This window comes from Myotis brandtii, unplaced genomic scaffold (genome assembly GCF_000412655.1).
Source record: "Myotis brandtii unplaced genomic scaffold, ASM41265v1 scaffold469, whole genome shotgun sequence".
NCBI classification, from domain to species: Eukaryota; Metazoa; Chordata; class Mammalia; order Chiroptera; family Vespertilionidae; genus Myotis; species Myotis brandtii.
Window position 1 is genome coordinate 1,595,161 of NW_005367911.1, and position 5,306 is coordinate 1,600,466.

A 5,306-nucleotide genomic window follows, 5' to 3' on the forward strand; every position below is an offset into this window, starting at 1 on the left:
AAATCAATAAAATATATTTTAAAAAAATAAAGTGAATGGAGCAAATATAACTTTGACTTGAACCATGAAATTTACACTGTCCAGTGAATTGCCACATTGATTTTCATGATGAATATAGGGATTTTGGGTTAGTTTGCATGGCCCCCAGGATCTGAGACAGAACAGATCCAGGGATGTCCTTGTTTCTTTAAAAAAAAAAATTTTTTTTTATTGATTTCAGAGAGGAAGGGAGAGGGAGAGAGATAGAAACATCAATGATGAGAGAGGATCATTGATGAGCTGCCTCCTGCACCCCCACACTGGGAATCCGAGCCTGCAACCTGGGCATGTGCCCCGACTGGGAATCGAACTGTGACCTCCTGGTTCATAGGTTGATGCTCAACCACAGAGCCACGCCGGCCGGGCAGGACGCCCCTTTTCCCGCCTCCAACCACACCCCAACCTCTTCTCCAGGTGTCTCCTTCAGAACCCTCTCAGCCGTCCTCGGCCTCCGAGACCAGCTAACACCATTTTTTGAGCTTAACTCCTTATTGCCGAGCAACATGAGCTCCCAAATTCACCCGAATTATTCCACTGCGGTGGAGGCCCCATCAACGGCCTGGTCACCCGGCATCTGCAGGCCTCCTACCCCTACCTCTCTCAGGGCTTCTCTTTCCACCTCGAGGTGGAGGGCTTGGGCCTCTTCTTCCGAGAGTCGGCGGAGGAGAAGCTGGAGGGCACTGAGCATCTCCGGAAGATGCAAAGCCAGCGTGTGGCCGCATTCTCTTCCAGGACACGCAGAAGCCTCCCCCAGGCGAGTGGGTAAAACTCAGGGCGCCAGGGAAGCCGCGCGGTCCTGGAGAAGAACCTGAGCCGGGCCCCTTTGCACCTGCAGGCTCTGCCCACGCAGACCCGCAGCTCCGTGACTTCCTGGACAGCCAGGACCTGGGTGAGCAGGTGAAACGCATCAAGAAGATGGGCGACCCCCTGAGGACTCACCTCCGCAGGTTGGCCCGCCCCCAGGCTGCGCAGGGCGAGTATCTCTTCCACAGGCTGCCCCTCAAGCACGACTAGGAGCCTCTGGAGCCCAGAGGCCTCTGAGGGATCCCTTGGCCTCCCCCTGGTGTCCGGCTTCTGCCTGAGCCTCTCTCTGCAACCACGAGGCAGCCTTTTAACCTCCCGGGAGCCCTCTCCCAGGCCTTGGACCAAATGGAAACCATAAAGCTTCCTGTAGCAAAAAAGAGAGAAAGCTTTAGCTCTCTTAATATTGGAAATAAAACAGTATTTAAGACAAAAGCGTGTTCGGAATAAAGAGAGATACTGTATAGTGATAAAAGAGCAATATCCTGGGAAGATGTAAAAACGCCACCTGTAACACCCAACCACGTGGCCTGAAGATACATGAAGTCGTGCAACAAATAACCGGATCAATAACCTCCCCGGAAGGAGGCCAGATCCACACGGGGAAGCCAGAACCACCCCTGGAGGACCCAGAGGAAGACTTGGGCCGATGGGAAGGCATGTCCTTGTTCAGGGCCGTCACCCAGGTACTGGTGTCCCCTCAGTAAGTCTATGCCTTTAACTCGTAAAAGATACAAAGTTTTATACTTCGTCTGATTTTGTTCTTGCCCCGTTTCTGAAATACCTATGCTATTTGCTACAAGTTTTGAGTAGATACTCCCATTAGGCTTAAGGGAGTTTCTTTCTATTCCCAGCTGGCTGAGGAATTTTGTCGCGAATGAGTGTGAAATTTGTCGATCCACGCATATGTTAAATTGCACTGAATGTCTTACTTTTCAAATGTTAAGCCATCAAATACATCCAATGTAGACGTCATGATTTTTTTAAAGACATTTTAAAACGCCTTAGTTACTTATTTAAGCACAGCGGGGAGCTCCGTGTGTTGGTTTCGCATGTTGGTGTTCCGTGGTTTTTCTTTGATGAGCTGATCCAGAAACCCTGATGGGGCGCGGGGCGGCAGCCACCTGACTTCCTGCTCGGCTGACCGTTCATCACAGGACCGGAGGCGGCCCTGCCCGCTGCCAGCCTTCTCACTATGTGTGACAGCAGGCAGCCGGAGACCGGGCAGCCCCGGGGCACGGCCGTCCAAGTCGCCCAGCCCTCCAGCCCTCCTGCACACACACACACACACACACACACACACACACACGCACGCACGCACGGGGTGTCCAGCGCAGGAAATAGCCTTCTGCCGGCATCCTCAGGAAGCACGCCTCATCATTTGAAAAGCAGCCACAGAAATGACAGCTGACTCCCTACCTTTCCAAAAACCGAGCCCCTGAGAACAGCAGAGTGGATCTGACTGCATGCTCCGAGCTGGGAAATTCCCCGGGCTTAACAGTGTTCAGCCGAAGTGAAGATGCTAAACTCTATAGAGCTACGTATAACATAAGATACATATGAAGATATTAATGGTTTTAGGAAGATGAGCAAGCGTCTAAACATTACCAATGGACAGCAGAGTGCTGAGACTGTAAGGCAACATGCATTTCCTTCTCCAAGTGTTCCTTTTCTTGTTGACGGGTTTTTTAACTGAACAAGTAATACATGTCCGTGTTTAAAACAGGAAACAGTGACAGATTATACAAATGAAGCGTAAGCTGGGACCTCTGCAATAGTGTCAACAATTAAATTAAAAAAAACAAAAAATGAAGAGTAAACTCCCTCCCTCCCCATCCCCCCTAATCTCCAAGCCTTTGGGAATGGCAAGAAACCTGGAAATTACTGTTTCCAGTTTATGTCCATTTTTTCAGAATCAACAATGCACATTCAAGAGAGACAGGGCACTTGGTCCTGGCTGGTGTGGCTCAGTTGGTTGGGTGTCATCTAGTGTGCCTGGGGGTTGCCGGTTTGATTCCGGTCAGGGCACATGCCCGGGTTGTGGGCTTGATCCCATTGTGGGGGATGCAGGAGGCAGCTGATCAATGGTTCTCTCTCATCATTGATGTTTCTATCTCTCTCTCCCTCTCCCTTCTTCTCTGAAATCAATAAAAAAATATATATTAAAAAATATTATTAAAGAAAATAGCCTTAAATTTTAGTGCCTTTAGCAGCACTTTTTCCTGCTTTTTAAACAAAAGGCCCTGCACTTCCATTTTGCACAAGACCCTGCTTTTCCATGTTTACCTGCAAATGATGTCGCGGCCCTGGTTGGAAGCTTTGTTGGGCCATAAAGACCCACAGGCTCCACCCAATGTGCCTGGGCAGAGACGGCAGGAAGGTACTTGGGAGTTTGGCTGTGTCCCCTGGCAGGTGGGCAGGAAAGGTGTGGACACGGAGCCTAGCGCCTGCTCCGCACCGCAGGTGGCAGTGGGGGAGGTGAGGAGCCCCGCGCTCCCGGAGTGGAGTGATGGAGGCTGCAGGAGTCAAGGCTGGACCCATGTCGAAGGGGCGCTGCCACGTCCAGGGCAGCAGAAGCAAGAGGCTGTGGACGGGCACTGGGGGAAGCAGCTGAGAAGGAGCCACAAAAGGTCGCCCACATCAGGAACTACTAGGCCACCAATGGGCCCCGTGAGAGAGAGTCTTTTGGAGACATTTGGAGAGCGGCCCTAATGGGAGAGTGTGAGGCAAGAAAGGACTACAAGGGTGTCACTGATGAAGACCTCTCCCCTCTCCTGCTCACCCCACCTCCCAGCCCTGATTCAGAAGATGGAGATGGAGGGGGAAGGAGGCGGCGGGGAAAGAGGGAACGGAAGCTCAAAGGCGCTGAATTGGCTTTGAGAAGGAAGTCTTCTACTCTCCAGAAGGACTTGAAAATGTATGGGATCGGCCCGTACCTTAATTTCTGTAACTCTGATTATAGAAAAGTAAGCAGCCTCCTGTTAGCCCTCCACTAAGTTCATGTAAGAAACCAATTAAAAAAAAAAGAAACCAAATCATACACACATTTTCTGGTAGAAATAGACCTTATGCTATTTCTTTTCATATAACAACATACCTCAGCGATGGTTCTGTGTCAGTACCAATGATGCTGCCTCACTCCTTCAGTGTCTGCGTAGTATTACATAGACCAGGGGTCCTCAAACTACGGCCCGCGGGCCACATGCAAATACAAATATTGTATTTGTTCCCGTTTTGTTTTTTTACTTCAAAATAAGATATGTGCAGTGTGCATAGGAATTTGTTCATAGCTTTTTTTAAAAACTATAGTCCGGCCCTCCAACGGTCCGAGGGACAGTGAACTGGCCCCCTGTTGAAAAAGTTTGAGGACCCCTGACATAGAGGCACCACAATGAACGTAACCTGTCTTCCGCCGATGGCATTTTGTTCTTCAGTCTTTTGCTGTGGGTCTGTTAGTTTTCAAATCAGAAAAAAAAACCGCATTGACTTCCTTTTAAGTACACATCACTGAGAGAAAATAAAAAGGAACTACATTTTTCTGATTCCTTGATTTGTTTGTAAAAAGCAACAAGGCTAACTTGTATAGTGGACCCTTCATTGCTTCTAGTGTCCCGCCCCCCTCCTCCACCGTATTGTAGTAATCTAGCATTTGATGGTAAAACATACATATCTTTGTAGTAACTGAGACTTGAGTATGGTAGTCACCACTCCGTCACTGATTAGCCTGGTGACCTTGGATAGGTTAAGTTTTTAGAGCTTCCATTCCTTTGTCCACAAAATGAGGTTAATAATTCTTACCCGGGAGTGTTATAAAGAGTAGAGATAATCTTTGGAAAATATGGAGCATATAGGACGTGCTCAGTAAATGCTTTTACTATTGAGGTTTTTGTTTGTGTGTGAATGTGTCTGAGTGCAACAAATGATTAACTTTTGGGTTGCTTCTCCACCATTCAACACTCACTATGCATCTTGATATGCACAATGATATAGTCACGAGGAAGGCAAACATATTTTACTACTGAGCTAAGCAAAGGATGTTGAAGAGGAAGGTACGATGTTTAAAGGCAATGGAGTTCAAAGGCAAGAAAGGTATTCTTCTCTATTAATATTGATCATTTGTTCTCAAACTGTGCTTCAAGGATGCCTGGGGCTACCCAAGAATCTCTTGGGACATCCGTGAAGAAAAAACTATTTTCAAAATAATACTAAGATGTGATTGGCACAGGGGGGTTTTCTGAAGCCTGTATGATGTGTGACATCAGACCGAATGCAGAAGCAGCCATGAGAATCCAGCTGTCTTTCTACTAAGCCAGATGATATAGTTTCACATTGTGATAACTACTCTGATTTGAAAAAGATGTTAAACAGTGCCTTGCCTCAGGAGCCAACAATACTGTATAGTTCCTGGACATTCAGTGATAGTACTAATTCAATTTGGACAACATTGTTTTTCAAGAGAGGCAAAG

The 5,306-nt window shown here is 47.9% G+C and overlaps 1 pseudogene; it reads left to right on the forward strand.

Annotated features, from left to right (window-relative positions):
* The first annotated feature begins 542 nt into the window (after positions 1-542).
* Positions 543-1,053, forward strand: LOC106727702 (annotated as a pseudogene).
* Positions 1,054-5,306: the final 4,253 nt, after the last annotated feature.